The sequence below is a fragment of the Panthera tigris genome, chromosome C1 (assembly GCF_018350195.1).
Source record: "Panthera tigris isolate Pti1 chromosome C1, P.tigris_Pti1_mat1.1, whole genome shotgun sequence".
Lineage (NCBI taxonomy): Eukaryota > Metazoa > Chordata > Mammalia > Carnivora > Felidae > Panthera > Panthera tigris.
The window spans coordinates 188,510,059-188,529,852 of record NC_056667.1 but is presented as its reverse complement, the minus strand read 5'-3'; the positions used below and the strand labels follow the sequence as shown (position 1 = coordinate 188,529,852).

At 39.5% G+C, this 19,794-nt stretch overlaps 1 long non-coding RNA gene across 1 annotated transcript; it reads left to right on the top strand.

Moving 5' to 3' along the window:
• Nucleotides 1–756: 756 nt before the first annotated feature.
• LOC122241413 lies at nucleotides 757–14,358 on the top strand. The gene is made up of 2 exons (XR_006221547.1): nucleotides 757–1,023; nucleotides 14,296–14,358. It is a non-coding gene; the product is annotated as an uncharacterized LOC122241413 (long non-coding RNA).
• The last annotated feature ends 5,436 nt before the right edge of the window (nucleotides 14,359–19,794 follow it).

The window sequence follows — 19,794 nt, the reverse complement described above, 5'->3', positions numbered from 1 at the left end:
AGCCAAAGCATAAGAGACTCTTAAAAACTGAGAACAAACTGAGGGCTGATGGGGGTTGGGGGGGGGTGGGTGATGGGCACTGAGGAGGGCACCTTTTGGGATGAGCACTCGGTGTTGTATGGAAACCAATTTGACGATAAACTTCATATATTGAAAAAAAAATAAAAAAATAAAATAAAATAAAATAACTTTATAAAACACACACACACACACACACACACACACACACACACACACAAAATCCCTATCTGGCTCCCTTGAAGCAAATATCTGCTACTGTATGGAATCTATTGCAATGTATTGTTTTGGTTGAAGTTTCAGGAGAACATTCTAGGTTTTATATAAATATGTGATTGGCAAAGGAAACTGAAACCTGGGAATTTCTTGAATAAGGGTTTGGGGGATGCTGTGTGTCCTCAATACACATTTTGAGAACTGCTGCCTTAAACCTCATAGCCTAAAAATAACTGCTGAAGTTCCAGCCATCATATCCACATTGAAGATATCATGATAGAGAAAAGGATGAAGGAAGGATTAGTACTCTCCCTTTAAGAGGAATCCCTGGAAGGCTCACAGCATTCCTGTCTATAGCTCTTTGGCCAAAACTTTCACATAGCAACATTAACTTCAAGAGAAAATGTTTTAGTAGGGCAACAATGTGCTTAGCTAAAAATGTCTAAAAAGGGGGGGAGAAAGGATACTGAGAAGCAATTAGTAGTCTCTGCCACAGGAAGCACGAGTTAAAAGCATTCCAATGACCCAAACACTTCATCTGCTGTTTCCATGGCTGCAGATCATCAAAACACCACAGATCCCTTAGGAGTCCCCTGTGAAGAAATTATTGTTTACTCTGCTAACTGATTGGTCTACGGTGTTCGAGTGCATTTTAAAGCGTCTACAGAGGAGCAGGGTGTGGGGGTCTCCTGCTGAGAAAAGCGAGCAAGCTTTGGGTTCTCTCAGAAGTACTGACAAGGACCATGTTGTGAGATGGTAATGACAACCTCAACCAGAGAGCGCATCGTGGTGAGATTTTATGGTAGCCGTACAGATAGTCCTCTGTTTGGGGAAGACTTCACGTAGCACTCGAAGAACAGCTGTCCAGGACAGAGTCTGTTGGGGGAAGAAAATCAAGTGTTTTGTCTCTAGCAAAGAATGACAACGTAGGAGTGTGTGAGTTAATGAGGAAGAGTTAAGACACTAGGCTAAAATACTTTCCCTGAATGCTTACTTTGTGCCTGTCCGGATTCTAAGCAATTTACACGTATAATTGACTTAATGTAATCTTCATAGCAACTCTGATAAGAAGTTGCCATTATTATCCTTGTTTTCCTGGTAAGGAAATTGAGGCACAGAGAGGCTGAGCCACTTGCCTAAGATCCCACCACCGACGAAAGTGGATTTGGCTCCATATTCTATGTCCTGAAACCACTGAACAATACTCCACATACATACTGAGGAACTTGGTGCTGTGGCTGATATTTAAGGAAGTTCATTCGATGAGATATAAATTCATCAGAATACAATTTAGTGATAGGCTACATACTACCTGGAATGGGATGCTGTCATCTATTTTAAAATATATTTCAAGGGGCGCCTGGGTGGCTCAGTTGGTTGAGCGTCTGACTTCGGCTCAGGTCATGATCTCACAGTCTGTGAGTTCGAGCCCCACGTCGGGCTCTGTGCTGACAGCTCGGAGCCTGGAGCCTGCTTCGGATTCTGTGTCTCCCTCTCTCTCTGACCCTCCCCCGTTCATGCTCTGTCTCTCTCTGTCTCAAAAATAAATTAAAAAAAACATTAAAAAAAATAAATAAAATATATGTCAATACTCCCTGTGTTTAAAAGGAAGTAGTAGGGATTGCTAACACATGTCCTTCAAATTTGTCAGAGTGGTATTTCTATAGAAGGACTATTAGTTCATCAAGGTAAGTCTCATGTACTCTCAACACTTTCATTCAATAATCCAAACCAAACACTGCATACCTGTGACTGCAGATGTCCCTTCCATCATTAACCCAATGGCAGGCATCTACAACTGGAGCCCCAGCTCCTAATAGGAAGTGGCACCTAAACAGGAAATAATCAGCCTTGTGGGACGTATGTTAATAACCCATACCTTTTCAGCAGAGAGTGCAAATTGGTAGCCTGCAGGTGAAATCTTGCTTATGACATGCTTTCTTTGGTTCAGAGAGTGTAATTTAAAAGGTGTGCTGTAGATTTTTTTTTAGCCAAAATCCAAAACCAAGATTTCATGTAAGAATCCAGATGAGAGCCTCTGCTTCTTTTAGATAGGCCATATTCTCTCCAGTTCAGCTTAGCCCCTGTCACTCCTGTCCTCCTACGTTTAACCTCTTCATGCATTTATGTTACCTGTCTGTCCCTGCGGGCATTTGAGTTCATAACTCTGTCTTTACAGATATTAAACTCCAAATCATGTTAAGTCCCATATTCCATTGTAGCAGAACCTGTTCTGAAATTACTTTACCTTCAATTTTCAGTTGAACTGATTATTTAGTCACAGCTTATGTACATGGTGGGTTCTGCAATCAACAGAGACATAGAAGTTATGTTCTAAATTGCCTGCTGGTAGGTAAATGATGAGCTGAAAAGCCAGGACAGGAAAAAAAAATCACAAAATATCGGGATAAATGTCAGGGGTTTAGTAATGCAGACCCTGGTACATCGTAGGTATTTAGAAACTTATTGAAGGTTTGATGATATATAGGCAGAGGTTTACTAAAGTGGCTGGAATTCCTGTTCTGTCTCGATGATTATTTCTGTTACTTCTGTGAATGTCACAGATGCCGTTCACCAAATATTTCTGGCTCTCTTACTTTGGGCACATGGTAGGATTGCACTGCCTGCCCACTTGACGTTGGGTGGGATCATGTGACTAGTTCTGTAGAATGAGTTGTGAGTGGAGGTGATATGTGTTGCTCTGGGCCAGATCATGTAATTATCAGAACAAGATCCTCTAGAGCAATCTTTCCTTTGACACAGTGACCAGTGCTTGAGATGGTGGCAGCTCCATTAGCCTGGGACTCTACAGCCGGTGGAGGTTTCTGCCAAGCTGTGATAAACATGTTGCATGAACAAGAAATAGAACTTTGTTATTATAACCCAGTTAGACTTCTGGGGTTGCTTTCTACTGCAGCATAACGTATCCTGTCCTGTCACTAAATGTTTATTAGCAAGTTCTAAAAGTGTGAATTCAGTGATGTGGAGCATCATCAATTCTGAAGCACTGGAAATGCTTCTTTAGACCATTTGTCTCCAGACTCACTGACTCTAGATCCTTTTCTGAAGCCTCTTGTCACCCATGAACACTTCTCCCACCTTCTTAGCCTTATCTTTTGTAACTGAGCTTGTCAGTAACAGAGTGTTTCTTCTTCTTGCTTAGGGAAAGATTTCCACCAAGCATCAAGAGGCAGGGGGACCTCTGAAAGCAAATGTGCAGAATCTTCCCAGAGCTACATTTTGCAGAAGGCTGACATTCACGGCCCACAGAGGATAATAATTATGGTCTCACAGCACCACAGAACCTCGGCACAATCCCTACCATCAGGACGTGTGTGTCTGGTGGTGGCCGAGCTAGGAAAGGTCAAGATCCAACTGCTCTTTAGAAAGACTTGAACCTGACTCCAGTCTGAAGTATAATCCATTTCTTATGGGGTTCTTTCTGTGTGTGTGTGTGTGTGTGTGTGTGTGTGTGTATTTTTAACATTGCAACTGTAATTGAATTTGTCTTCTAAACTAGGGATGCATTTTCTGTTGCTACTGTCAACATTTAAACAATCAATCTCTTTTAGGTTTATTTTTCAAAACACAGGAAATATCCCATAGTATCTACCCACTTGGAAGCATATGATCTCATTTGTCAGTAGAAATTACCTATCTGGATAGTAAAGGTTTTCATCAATCCTATTGTAGAGTTTTTTTTTTTTTTTTTTTTTGGCCTAAAACAAGGCATGTTTGGAATGGTCGCTAGTGGTTTCAATATATTGTTGGAAAAATTAGTGTCTAATTAGTTCTTTATTCTGAACTTTTTCATACATTTGAAAGTACAGTAAAACCTTGGTTTGTGAGCATGATTTGTTCCAGAAACATGCTTGTAATCCAAAGCACTTGTATATCAAAGCAAATTTAAGAACCATTGGCTCAGTTGTGATCATGTGACACCTGGCATCGCGAACTACTCGTATCACAAGACGATTCTCATTTATCAAGTTAAAATTTATTAGAAATGTTTTCTAGTCTTGTGGAACACTCGCAGAACAAGTTACTTGCAATCCAGTATTTCAGGGGGTGGCTGGGTGGCTCAGACAGCTGAACATCCTACTTTGGCGAAGGTCATGATCTTGTGGTTTGTGGGTTCCAGCCCCGCATCAGGCTCTGTGCTGTTAGCATGGAGCCTGCTTCAGATCCTCTGTCCCTTGCTCTTCCTGCCCCTCCCCCACTCATGCTCTTTCTCTCTTTCTCTCTCTCTCTCAAAAGTAAAAATAAAAAACATTAAAAAATAAATAAAAGTATTCCAGTAAATCTAGCAAGTGCTCTTAAGTAGGCAGGCAGGACTATCCACTTGTAGGTTTCACCATCCATTTACTTAATCAACTAGGAATTTATTTAGCAGCTACTAGATTATGACTGACCCCCTCCCTGGATGGGACTGTGCCTTGTTCACCTTTATCTCTACTGACTAGCCTTGTGCCTGCAATTTAATGAGTACCCAATTACTATTTAAAATGCCATGTTAATGCATCCAGAGAAATAAAGAGGTCTTCACATTTTACGAACTAATACTCTAGTAGATTAAAGTCAATGCACCATCAACTATGGCAGTTATGAAAAAAATTATTTGAATATTAGAAGTGTGATGGAGAAGGGATGGAGAAGGGATGAGGGGTGGGTCCACAAATATTGCAGGAACTTGGAGTCCCTGGTTTTATTGAGTCTCCACTGACTAACAGTGTGACTGGAAAAGTTGTTCAACATTTCTGGGCAACTGTGTAACTGTTAAATAAAGGATTCATCAAGGTTTTCACAATTAGAGATTTTAAAAAATTATATTATTGCACTTGAAAGCATTCTTACAAATTTCAAACAATGCAGATAGAGCAACAGTTCTCCACTGCTGTATCTGCATCCCATAAATTTTGTTATGTTTGTTTTCATTGTTATTCATCTCAAAGTATTTTATAATCTCACTTGTGTGTGTGTGTTTTCTTTGACACATTTGTTACTGGGAATGTTTTGTTTCATTTCCACATATTTGTGAATTCCCAAAGTTTTTTCTGTTATTGAGTTTTAATCTCCTTCTATTGTGATTGGGAAATACATACTTTGAAATATTTCAATCCTTTTAAATTTATTGACACTCCTATAACCTAACGTACAGCTTGTCCAAGAGAATGTTCCATTTACACTTGAAAAGATTATGTATTCTGCCATTGTTGAGTGGAATTTCCTATAAGTGTCTGTTAAATCTAGAGCTATTTTTTTATAGAGCTATTCAAGTCTATTTCCTTATTAACCTTTGGCTAGTTGTTCTATTTATTATTGGAAGTGATATATTGAAGTTTCCCATTATTATTGTTGAATTGTCTATTTCTCCCTTCAATTCTGCCAGTCTTTGCTTCATGTATTTTGGGCACTCTGTTTTTCACCATGTATATATTTTTTATACTATATATATGTATAATATATGTAATATTTGTATATTATACAATATAATATATGTATAGTGTTTATAATATGTAATACTTATACAAGGTGCACATATATATGGTATTATATATTTATTCACATATCTATCATGTATATATATTTTTTATCATATATATTGTTACATAAATGCTATATTTTCTTGATGGATTTACACTTTTATCATAAAATACCTTTCTTTTTCTTTAACAATAACTTTTGTCTTCAAGTATATTTTATCTGATGTTAGTACAGCCATTCCAGCTCCATTTTGATGTGGAATAAATATCTTTTTCCATTATTTTACTTTCAATCTATTTGTGTCCTTGAATCTAAAGTATGTCTTTTGTAGATAGTATATAGTTGAATCATGGTTTCTTTAATGTATTCTGCCAATAATTTCCTTTTGATTGGAATACTTATTCCATTTACATTTACTGTAATTACTAAGATGGTTTTATTGACTGAATCATGTCCCTCCAAAATTCATATGTTGAAGCCTAGATCCCCCATATGACTATGCTTGGATAAAGAACCTTAAAGGAGATAATTAAGGTTAAATGATGTCATAAGGGTGGGGCCCTTATCCAGTAGTACTGGTGTCCTTATAAGAAGAGAAAAAGACATCAGAGATCTCTCAGTCTTTCACAGAGAAAGGGCCATGTGAAGACACAGCAAGAAGGTGGCCATCTACAAGCCGGGAAAAAAAGGCCTCACCAGAATCCAACTCTGCTGGCAATCTGATCTTGAACTTTTAGTTTCCAGAACTCAGAGAAAATAAATGTCTGTTGTTTAAACCATGTATACAATAGTATTTTCTTATGGTGACCTGAGAAAATTAATATAGGTAGGATTTATATCTACCATTTTGCTATTTGTTTTCTGTATATCTATGTTTTTTTTGTTCCTCTCTTACTACATTATTGACTTCTTTTGTATTAAATGATATTTTTAAGTGTATTATTTTAATTCTCCTGTCATTTCTTTTAGTATATATTTTTGGATTGTTTTCTTGGTGGTTGCCCTGGGGATTGTAATTAATATCTTAATTTTTAAAAATCTAGTTCAGATTAATACCAACTTAATTTTAGTAGTGTACAAAAACATTGTTGTTATATAACTTCTTTGTGCTGTTATTGTTATAAAAACGACATCTTTATACACTGTGTATCTATCAGCACAGATTTATAAGTATTGCTTTATGCAGTTGTCAATTAAATTAGACAGGAGGGAAAAAAGTGTTACAAATTAGAAAATACATTAATACTGTCTCAGTTTTTGTTTATTTGGGAATGTTTTAATTACTTCTTCAAAGGATAGTTTTGCAGGATGTAGATTTCTTGATTGACACCATTTTTCTTTTGGAACTTCAAATATATCACTACATTACTTTCTAGCTTCCACGGTATCGGATGAAAATTGGCTATTGATCTTATGGAGGATTTCTTGTATGTGATGAATTCCTACTCTCTTGTTGCTCTCATGATTTTTTCTTTGCCTTTGGCATTAGAGAGTTTGAGTATGATGTGAATCCTTTGAGTTTACACAACTTGGAGTTTATCATAAATTCTTAAATATGTAGTTAATGTTTCTTATTAAATGTAAGCAGTTTTCAGGCATTATTATTCAAATATCTTTCTGCTACTTTCTCTCTTCTCCTTTTGGAACTCCTATCATGCATGTGGTAGTATGTTTGATGATTTCCCACATGTGTCTGAGACTCTGTTCTTTAAAAAAATATTTTATCTTTCTACTGCTTTATTCCTTGGACTAGATAATCTCAATTAATGTATTATCAAGGTCACTGATTTTTTTCCTGCCTACCCAGGTCTGCTGTTGAACCCCTCTCATGAATCTTTTATTTCAGTTATTGTCGTTTTCAATTCCAGAATTCTTTTTTGGTTCCTTTTTCATATTTTTTTATTTCTATACTTATATTCTCTATTTGGTGAGATATCATTCTCACAATTCCCTTTAGGTCTTTAAACATGGCTTCGTTTAGGTTTTTTGGATATATTTAAAAGAGATGATACAAAGTCTTTGGTAATTCTAAAGTCTATGCTTACTCAAGGACAGATTCTATTGTTTTTCCCTTTCCATGTATGGGCTACAGTTTTTTTGTTTCTTTGTATGTTTCATATTTTTTGTTGAAAACTAGACAGCTTAAATAATATAATATGCCAATTCTGAAAATCAGATTCTCTTACCTCACTCCCCAGATTTGTTATTATTATTCTTTGTTGTTGTATTTGTTGTTTGTTTAGTGACATTTATGAACTAATTATGTAGGGTCTGTATTCTTTGTCATGTGTGGTCACTGAAGTCTCTGCTTGGATAGCTTTGTAGTCATAAGTAATTAAACAGAGATTTCATTATCCAAAAGTGAGAGTTTAGGGCTTCAGGTCTTTTCTGATCATGTGAATAGTTCTGACATACTGATAGTCCTGTGCATAACTTGTATACATAATCACTGAAATTAAACAATTTGTATATTGTGGTTTATATATGCATATCTATTTTATTCTTACTAGAAAAGTGAGAACAGGGGCGCCTGGGTGGCTCAGTCGGTTAAGCGTCTGACTTCAGCTCAGGTCACGATCTCACAGTCCGTGAGTTCGAGCCCCGCGTCGGGCTCTGGGCCGATGGCTCAGAGCCTGGAGCCTGCTTCCGATTCTGTGTCTCCCTCTCTCTCTGCCCCTCCCCCGTTCATGCTCTGTCTCTCTCTGTCTCAAAAATAAATAAACGTTAAAAAAAAAATTTTTTTTAAATAAAAAATAAAAAAAAAAAAAAAAAGAAAAGTGAGAACATTGTGCAAAATTCAGCTGTTTTTATGTCAGTTTTTGATACACACACATTCTATAAGTACTCTCTACCTTTAATTTACTGATGAGTAAGGAATGACTGTAAGGAAAAGGAATTACAGGTTGCCCTGTTTTCCTTTGCTGTACATCATCATTTTCAGCTTAGGTGGTTGGTTAAGGCAGGGCAGTAACCTAAGTAAGAAAGGGCATGATAGAGCTCCTAAGTTACTGATTTTTCTTAGAATGCCATTACTTTCTTTCTGTATTTGAAGCAAGTTCTGACTTAAATGGAAAGCAGCACAGCCTCTCAGGGCAGCCAGTGCCCCCATTTACTCAGGGATGTAACATACTTACTTTGTATATGCTTTGAGTCTCACTGAGCTTCCATGCATCATGCATGAATCCACCAAAATTCTTTCCTTGTGGGGTGCCATGAATGTTGTGTGCAAAAAGGGACAATAAGACTATGAACATGCATATTGCACATACCTCCTGGACTCATCACATGCCCCATTGTCCCATTGGACTTCACTTACAAAACACAAATTCAAGGATAAAGTTATTAAGGATTTCAAGATGGCTATAACAGAGCATAAAACCAAGCATGGGGTCCTGTGTGACTACATTGGCCTCATACCCACTGGGCTGGCCCTGTAGAGGAGACACCTCTAAATACCTACCTAGCTAGCCTTCCTTTCTTCTTTATGGAAAAGAAAAATAGGTTTTTTGGTTTTTGGGGTTTGTTGTTTTGTTTTGTTTTGCTTCACTTTTGGTGTCATTGTGCTCAGCTAAGGACCTGTATATCATGGCCTCCCTTGAAGCTAGAGAGATGGTGACAGAGTTCTGACAATGAGACAGAAATAGAAGCCTACTTCGACTTATGGAAAAGTCCTTATTTCAAGACACATCCATTATTCCTTGTTTCTTCTTTTTGTTCTTGCTGAAAATAGGAACATGAGATTAGAGGATGGGCAACCAGTTGCCCATGAGGCAACCAGCACAGTGGTAACAGCACGTGATAAGGAGGCTGGAATGGAAAGCTGAAGGGAACGTAGATCTCCCAAGGCTCTACTTGCTATGTGAGGAAATAAATCTCTGATTAAGCCACTATTTTTCAGGTGTCTGTTACTTGCTGCAACATGCAATAATAACTTATACCCATTAATTTTAAATACCACATTTATCATGTACTAAATTCCTACAGATACATAATTCTTTTTCTATACTCTGTTTTAAAAATGTTTGTTTATTTACTTATTTTTGAGAGAGAGAGAGAGAGAGAGAGAGAGAGAGAGAGAGAACACACGCACAGTGCGGGAGGGGCACAGAGGGAGAGGGAAACACAGAATCTGAAGCAAGCTCCAGACTCTGAGCTGTCAGCACAGACCCCGATGCAGGGCCAAACCCACGAATCAAGCCAAGTCCAACACCTAACTGACTGAGCCACCCAGGCACCCCTCTTTCTATACTCTTACGCTATCTCACTGATTTAAAAAATACATTTCTATGCTAAAAACCACACTCTAAATAGTTATAGACTTATAGTATGTTTTGCAATCTGTTAAAGTAATGCCTCTTGTTTTCATTGTTGTTTTTTTAAAAAAGGTCATAGTTAATTTTGTCCATATTTACATGTATTTTAAAATAAGCTTCTCAAATAAGTTTGAATAATGAAAAAATAAAACAAACTTATCAAGTTTTGTGAAAGCTCAGTGGAATTTTGATTGAAATTACATGGAATTTATGGATTCATTTGGGAATAATGAAATCTTTAAAATTTTCAGCATTTCCATCTAGGAACAAAGCCTAATTCTCTATTTATTTAGCTCTTTCTTATATCCTTCAGTAGAGCTTTAGTTTTACTTACATAGGTCTTGGACATTCTCATTCGATTTATTGCTAGGTTTTATACCTTTGGTTCCTGTTGTGAATGGGATTTTCTCCACTGTATTTTCAAATTGGTTTTTGCCAATTTATAATAAAGTTATTGGGTTTTTAAATTAATCTTGATTTTGCATTCAGCCAGCTGGTAAATTATTCCCCATAGGTAACTTCTAGATCCCATTTCAGCTCTAAACGTGCTGGAATTTAGGTGTTAGGTGGAACTTCTTAATTGGAAGAAGTTGTATCTGGTCCAGGTCAATGAAAGACCTTCATGGAAGGAGTGAGATTTCATTTTCTCCATTATTTAAAGGTGTCTAATTCCTCTGGGGGGAATGTCTCCAAGTCTGTTTATATTTTGTGACAGGCTATTTAGGATTCCTGCAGGCTCCTCTATATTTCTTTATTGTTTAATCCTTATCTGCACAATTGTCTTCAAAGGTGATATAATATGATAGGCTGAGTGAGGACTGCAACACAAAATCCGAAAGCATCTCTAGCATTGCTCACAGTATTCTTAATGGTAGTCGAGATCCCCTTTCATTCCCAAATCCAAGGATCTGATACCTGGATTCAGATTCCCTTTACTAGGAAATATATTGAAAGGCCTCAACCAAGTTTCTTATTCAACATTTTAGGTTTTTGGCTTACTAGATTAAAACCGAACTTACAATAGTTTTGGAAAGAATGGCTGTCAGCGAAAAAGATCTTCTCTCCCTCCACAGCCCTCACTCATATCTCCGAGTTCTGAAGCAATGTGTCTTCTATTGATAGTGTTCAAAAATATTTAGCACTCAACCTCCAATGCCTCGTTTTTGATCACGGGAATACACATGTGTTAAAGGGCCAGTGTTTAAACTTGGACTTGCCATGACAGCTGCATTGCATGTCATGAATGTATCTTCACATCTGGAACATTTTAGACCCTTGCAATGTGAATCCGCAGTGGGGGAGAAGCAGGGAAAGATAGGAAGCCTCATTTTCAAAATAGACAAACCTCTGAAATTTCTCCTAAAAACCTTTGAAAATATCTCTCAGGGTAGTGATTAGAGAGTCAAGAAGCTTGCATAAAAACCTGGCTCTACTACTTACTATCTATGCCACTTCCATAATTCATTCTCAACCTTCCGAAGGCTAGTTTTCCTCTCACAGGAATGTTGCAAGGGTAAAATGAGATGAGGCTGACACCAGAACTATGTAAACTATAAAGTGCCATGCAGAAGTGAGTTGTTAGTAATTTCAGAATGTTGAGCACCTCTCATCTTTCTTTGCCTGCTATAACATGCTTAGGGATGTGTTGCCCAAAAGGGAGAAGAACCCCCAAAGAGCCCCAATACATGAGAAAATCATATTTAAGTATGCTGAAAACCTTCACAAAATATATAATTAAAGTAAAACTCATGACTTCATAATAAAATATTAATGAAAATGCTCAAAAAACAAGTCATAAAATATAAATGCAAAGTAGTTAGCATTGTTTTGATGTTTGAAATCTAGAAAGCAAAAAATGGTGACAGCTTGATTGAATAAGATGCACAGAGAATTACTTCATTTTTACCAAGCTCCAATATCTTTCTCTAGAACTGGACAGCACACATTGCTTTGGTCGGTTAGGTTCGGCTTTTTGATTGTGTGTAGGAGGTCCTGGTTTTCAGATTATTGTCATCATCATCATCGTCATCATTGCATTAACTTTCTATTTGCTGCTGTACCAAATTACCAAATTGCCAAAAACTTAGTGGGTAAAAACAACACAGATTTATTATTTTATAGTTATGGAGGTCAGAAGTCCAAAATGAGTCAGCAAGGCTGTGTTTCTCCTGGAGGTTCTAGGAAAGAATCTGTCCTTGCCTTTTCTAGCTTCTACAGGCTGTTAGCATTCCTTGGTCAATGACCTTGCATGTCTTTGACCTCTGCTTCCATCATCACATCACCTTCTCTGACTCTGACCCTCCTGTCTCCCCTTTATATGGGTCCTTGTGATTACACTGGCTCACCTGGATAGTCCTGGATGCCTTCCCCCATCTCAAGTTCCTTAATCATCTCAGTACAGTCTTTTTTGCCATGTAAGGTAATATCATTTCAGGTTCCTGTGAAGGAGGACATCTTTCAGGAAGAGGCATTATTCAGTCCATCATAATTACCAATGATTAACACTTATTGAACATTTTTTGTGTATGCCAAGAACTGTTTTAAAAACCTCAAATAGGGGTGCGAGGGTGGCTTGGTTGGTTAAGTGTCTGACTCTTGATTTTGGCTCAGCTAATGATCTCACAGTTTGTGAGATCGAGCCCTGTGTTGGGCTCTGTGCTGACAGTGTGGAACCTGCTTGAGATTCTCTCTTTCCCTCTCTCTCTCTGCCCCTCCCCCATTTGTACTCTCTCTCTCAAAATAAATAAATAAACATTAAAAAAAGAAAAACCTCAAATATACTAAATCATCAAAACCTTTAAGGTCATGCCACTGAGGCACAGAGAGGTTAGGTAACCTATCCAAAGTCACTGACTTCGCCAGCAAACACTTAAGATGTAAACAGGTGGCCTGCTAGACTTAGGGTAGTCAGAAGATCTTAGATATAGTTTTTGATGAGGCAAAAGCTTTGTAACAATAATGGTAATATTTTAGAATGTTATAATTGTGGTTTACAATTTCTAAAGCACATTCCCAGCAGTTTTCCATGAAACTTTCTCATAATCCTGTAGCTCAGAATAATTTTCTCCTCCACTAAATCCTCTTCTTCTTAGATTTATTTACGTAGCAAGGATTCATAGTGTACCTTCCACTGGAATTTGTGTACCTGTGTGTTTGTTCCGTTTCAACTGTGAGATCCTTAAATAAAGGTAGAAACAAGAACCGCCACCCAGTTAAAAAAAAAAAAAACTTAATATAGTGACTTGAATACTGAAAGTATTCAATAAATATGCGTTCACCTGGATGGTAGACATGAGGCAGAGTATTATTTGGAGGTACTATGGAACTTACAGAACAGATGTGGTAGACTGTTCCTTTGATGACTCCCATGAACTGTGTCTTCCAAGATTCATGCCTCTGTGTAGTCCCCTCTCAGTTGACTCTGGATGGAGTCTATAACTACCTTAACCAATTGAATATTATGGAAGTGATACTGTGCCAGTTCTGGGACCAGCTCTTGCTTGGCCTGGAATTTTCTACTTTCTCCTGCTTAGAGCTCTCCCTCCTGGTATGTTCTTTTTGGAAACCAACTACCAATCTGTGAGGCAGCCATGTGGAGAGGCCTAACTGGAAGAAGGCTAAGTCATTGACCAACAGCCCTGGTTGAGTTTCAATAGAGTCTCCAAGTGACAGCAACCATCACAGTTCACTTGGTGCCACCACAAGGAATTGCCCAAACAACATACAGAATTGTGGGAGAATGAATTGTTTTTGAGCATCTAGGCTTTGAGATGGTTTGCTATATATCAATATATCATTGAAATACAGGAGAGTCAATTTCTGCAGCACAGAGACACCATGTTCTCTCTTCTTCCTGTTGAAGAACTGTCGTTGGGATCATAGATTCTGGGTCAAGGAGGCAGAGACTCTGAGACTCTACCTACAGACCATTGAATGAGTCTCCTGCAGGTTGGAGCAGTCTCCTTCAGGTCAAAGACTACAAAATAAAGGGTGGATGTAGCCCTCAGAGTTTGGGGATGTGAATTGTTGGAGGAGGGATTGCTGGAACCTCATGTTCGTTTGAACTCCTCAGGACCTGAGTCTCAATGTCCTCTGTCTTTTTCCTTTGAGGACTTAGTGACTGATATACGCTTTCTTTTCCCCTTTTCTATTGATGTCACCTTCTCTTTCTGGGTAGATGGTTTTGTTTCTTGTTTTATAGTCTTTTGGCTTCTTTGTTGACTTCATCTCCTTGATCCAAGCCTTTTTTTTTTTTTCCTTTCAGGTTTTAGTTCTCCATCATGAGCAAAACCAAGAAATACAGAATAAAATGGATTTGATCCCTGAAGCCAAGTGACCTCAACTGCCTAGAGAGTTGTTTCTGTGAGACTCCTGTGTCTGAGCTTGGAGGCTTTGCAAAAGGTCTGTGGTCTAGATTTGCAATAGGAACATGCAGTAGTCACAAGAAGGAGAATCAGAGTAATCATGGGGCTTGAAGAAATGTGGCTCAGGAGGGCCTTCAGAGTGGAGAAGGCACCCTTCCCATTTCATAATTCTTCCTGTCTCACACCTTCTCCCTGCCCTCTTTCTAAGGCCTTGTACAAGAAGACAAAGACATTGACCTGTGGCCATTTGGTCCAGCATGAGCTTCTTGTGCTAGTGCTTGCTTGGGGAGGGGGTGAGATGAGTGAGGGTGAATGGGAGCCTGAGAGTTATGAGGCATGAGTGACAGGAATAGTCCTGGTGACAAGGGAGAGGGAGAATGCAGCCAGAAATCCTCTGCCCTCCTCCTGGTACTTTCATCTACCACCTGCCGGCATAAAATAAACCCCATTCTCTACTGACGCTGGGGTAACAGGAGGAATGGGGTGAGGTAATGTAAACAGTCGTCTAAATCAGCTACTGCAGGAAGGGAAAAAGGAGTCTGGGAAGATCACTGAAATTACTGTACCCTGAGAAAGAACCCAGTCCCTTCCCCTATAGCCTTGCTCAGAACCTATGATTATTGTGTTTTTGTAGAACAAGGGATAGTTGTTTACGTAAAGCATGTATACATAACTTGACAAGAGGTTGGTTAGATTTATTTACTTAGCAAGTCTTTATTAGTGCCTGTTATCTGCCAACTCTTGTTCTAAGCACTTTCCAAATATTAACTCACTGAATTCTTGTAACAGTTCTGTGACAGAGATACTCAGAATACAATACTATTTTTATTTCCATTTTGCAGATGAGGAAACTGAGGCTCAGAGGGTTTAAGGGCCTTATCCAGGATAGAGTTGCCAGACTCAGCAAATAAAAATACAGGACACCCAGTTAATTTTGAACTTCAGAGTAACAAATGATAATCTTGTCGTGTAAGTCTGTCCCATATATTACGCTCTCATATTTTTTGCTAAAAACCCAAATCTTGCATATGATATATGGGACATGCTTACACTACAAAAATTACCTATTAGACATTCACATTCGATTTGGCATCCTGTATTTTACCTGGCAATCTGAACTCCAAGAATAGTAAGCAGCAAGCAGTGGTAGTAAGTAGTGGACTAGGACTTGAACCCAGAAGGTGTGTGGCTTGCTAGTCCAGGCTGGCAAGTACCTGACAAGGTAGGCCCTCCAATGAAGACTGGAGTGCTAATGTGCCAAGACAAGACACTAATCAAGCCATGTTTTCTCGTTGTAGGCCATCTGAGAAAGAGTAAAGGACCTTGTCTCTTTATTCCTCTTAGAAATGTGGCCCGGGTGGGATTTGTACCCGGTGGCTTACACTTCCCTCAATCCAGGAGAGAATTGAGAAGCTTTCATTCCTCCACGTGCAGGCCCCTGATGCCCCAGGGCTGGATTTCCCAAAGTTGAGGGGACTGAATCCAAAGGCAGGAGGCTGGGCTGTTCCAGGCCCCAAGGGGGTGAGGGGCTTGCACCAGGGTAGGAGGCTCTTGAATAGGGTTGGCTGCATGTTGTTTGTGGAGAGGCTGGATACATGGCCACACTTGGGAATCTCGGCCAAGAGCCTGACATCCCAACACTGGCACAGAGGACGCAGGGCACGTGCCTCTGGGTGGATTGGTGAGGGCTCTCCGGATTCCCGGCAAGCCCGGGAAGCACTGTTGAGACCCCGCCCCAATTTTTCTGAAGTGTCAAAACCAGAGAATTTGAGAATGACTCCAAAAGGAGGAAAGGGGTGGCTCTCCCTTCCACATCATGTGGTGGAAAAATCCCACCCAATATGGTTAAAATGAATACATTTAATGAGCAGTTATGGTGTTCCTGGTACCTGCATGAATTTCAAATCATTTGATGCTCTTATGCTCGCACTTGAAAACAGAGATCTATCTCAACCGAAAGTTCAGGCTCTTAGCCACCCCCTCATACTACCTCTCCCAATTCAATTAAAGTTGCATCAGATTTAACAGTCTAATTTCCTGATGCTGCAGGGTGATGTTCAAGAACAAGGATTAGGAAGGTTTTCCTCCTTAGGCTTCACGGAGGAAAATCATACACAAACATTAAGTGCTGCTTGATTAAAGAAATTATATTTCAAATAGAGTTGTTATTTTTTTTTCAGGATTAAATACTCTCCTTTTTAAAATCCTGGGTTTAAAATTTTAAACCAAGGCACCCACTTTGGTAGAGCTTTAGATGACGAGCATGGGCTTCTCTCCTCAACACAAAGTCTCGTGTGATGTGACCCTAGTCTTGGCCACGCATCTCTGCATCCAGACCGCTCTGTACAGTCATGCCTGAGTCACTGCTTCTTGACAGCCAGAGCTCTGAGGACCTCGTGAAAGGCCCTGTGGGAACCAGAAATTCAGTACACTCAGAGGAGTTGAAGATGTTTACAACGTGAATCAGCAATTAATAGCACCTTTCCCCCCCCTAAAAAGTCACATCTTTCATACAAGCACTACTAATTATGCTGTTTAGTTTTGTTTTTCTAAGGCGAATGACAAGAAAAATGTATAACCAAGGGACTGGTTGACAGAAGTGAAGAAATATGAGACAACTAGAACAGAGAACAAAAAATAATGAGAAAAATGATTAAAAGAATGGAATTGTGTGGCTTGCTCTACTGGTAATGAGGCTGAACTAAATGAAGAAGTTGCATGTATTTATGGAACCTGCAGGAGAGAGGGAGGAAGTAACTTTCTCCCGATCTCTAACTGGATTATGTTTTCAAACTGGGTGGATAATATAAAAGCAGCATGAGAAATCTGTCCTGGAGGTGCCCCAGCTGTGGCCCTCTATGAGGAGCTAGCTACATAGATCACTTCCCCTTAGATTCTATTCTGCCTGGACTTAACAGGAAATTCACGGCCATTCACACCCAGTTCCATCTTTCCACACTAACATACACAGTGTCTCCTCCACTCCACCCTCAGGCCTGCTGAACAAGAATCTCCCTTCCACCCTATATGAACTTCCTGTGGCTGTGTAACAACCCCAAACCAGGTGGCTTAAAAACAACAGAAATGGATTCGCTCGCTATTCTGGGGGCCAGAAGTCTGAAATCAGTATGTCGGCAGGACCAAACTGCCTCTAAAGAGTCTAAGGGAGAATCTTCTCTTGCTTCGTCTGGCTTCTGGTGTCTCCAGGTGTTCCTTGACTTGTAGCTGCAGAACTCCAATCTTTGTCTCTGTTCTCACATAGCCTTTTCTTCCCCCTCTGCCTTTCTCTTGCAGGGATGCTTGTCATAGGATTTGGGGCACATCTGGATAATCCAGGATGATCTTCTCTTGAGATCCTTGACTTAATTACATCTTCAAGGACCCTTTTGGAAGCAAAGTCCCACCCAGATGTTTTGGGTGGATACATCCTTTGGTAGGTGCAGAAGGCACCACTGCACCCTTTTCCCTAAATCCAAGGATTTCTTACTCCCTAGGTAAGAGACTAATCAATCAAAAAAGAATCCATTTATATACCAGCAAGGCATTCCTTGCCTCTTCAATTTTCTTATGAGCCCAAACTGTCTAAGATCATCATTCTCTTATAGACTTCTTCTCAAATCTCATAGTCTATTTGGCTTTAGGGTTCTATCTATTCAGCTCTATTTATTCCTTCTGTAGTTTTTCTTTTATTTGTTTTACTATGCAGGTCGGTTTGGATCTCCAAACCAATGGTGGTACATGCTCTTTGCCTGAGACAGTCCAGGATTAAGCCTGCTCATCCATCCCTGTGTCCTTTCTGGTTGGTACCTTCTCTGATGCTCAAGATCCTGGTTTTGATCATACCTCCAGCTGGAACACTTTCCTTTTTGGAGGGAGGACTTGAGAAACAATTGACATAAAGGATTCTGTTTAGTGAGTGATGAGTGGTGAGAAGGGAGAGGTCTTTGCCTCAACCTGCAACTTTGGAGGCTAAAACAGGAGTGGGGAGGTTCTGAAGAAGAGAGCTGGCACACACAGGAGGCCACAGCATAGCTTATGACCAGACTTCTGTTCCACTGACTAAGGGCCTCCGTTTCCCTATCTGAAATAGTCTAAGAGCAACTAGCTTCTGAAGTTTCAGTCTCTGATCCAATCGTACTATTTGCTTTGGTGAAACATGGTCTCCACAAGTTTGTAAGCAAAACACTCCCCAGAATGATTTGGTGACAATTTAAGAAACTTTCTCCACACACACCCCTCTTCTACCCAAGGAACCAAGGGATTCTATCATTCAGGAGATGTGCAAATAGAACTATGGGTTTATCTTCACCTCTTTCTATTTCTCAACACTCAAAACATAGGGACATGTTTAAAGAACTCAGCATATTGTTCTTTATTTGGAGGGAATGTGCCTGACACAGTCCAATAAATCACCAAAGGGAGTATGAAATGGCACAGCCACTTTTGAAAACAGTGTAGTAGTTTCTTAAAAGGTTAAATGTATGCTTCCCCTGTGATCCAGTGGTTTCCCTCTTAGAGAAATAAGATGATATGTTCATAGTAAGAGTTATACAGGAATATTGATAGCAGTGTTACTAAGAATAGCCCCAAACTGGACAAATCCCAAGTGTTCATCGATAAGAGAATGGAATTGTGATATAATCATGTAAAGAAAAACTAATCACAACTTAAAAAAAATTACTGGTTAAATCAATCAATACCCAAGTCCCATAGATTCTGCTTCCAAAATGTATCTGCTCCCTTTCTCCCATTATCTTCCTATCTCCCATTATGCTGGTCTAAGCTGCTACAATCATTCCTCCCTCTGACGATTGCAACAGTCTTCACCTGGCTTCTCCCCTTACCCTCTTTCTTCCTCAAAACCATTCCCCCCACAGAGCCAGAGTGAACTCCCAAAAACCTGAATCTGATCTTAGCATCCATTTATTATGACCCTTCAGGGGCCACCTTCTCCCTTTGGGATAAAATCTAAACTCGCTGTAGTCTACCAAGCCCTTCAGACTCTGCCCCCGGCCTGATGCTCTTTCAGGGGCTGTGCCCTTATTCACTGTGCTACAGCCATCTTCCCATCCCCCCTCCCTCCCGGCCTTGCCTCCAGTGTGTCAAACTCTTTGAGGCACTGGGGCCTGGCCGAGGTGGTTCTGGGTGCTGCACCTCACTCCCCATCTTCTCCTGATCAATGTACTCCTCCTGTCTCCTCCAGAAGACACGAAATTGAGGTAGGTCCACTCTCAGCCTGCTTTAGATTAGGACTCTGTTAGCTTTCTGCTGGCTCTCTGTGCTTTCCCTTCATGGCATCCTCAACAATGATCATGAAGCGGCATTTAGAATGGTTATTTGCTCTTTTTTTTTTCCTTTTGTATTATTTTCCTATTGCTAGTGTACAAATCACCGCAAGT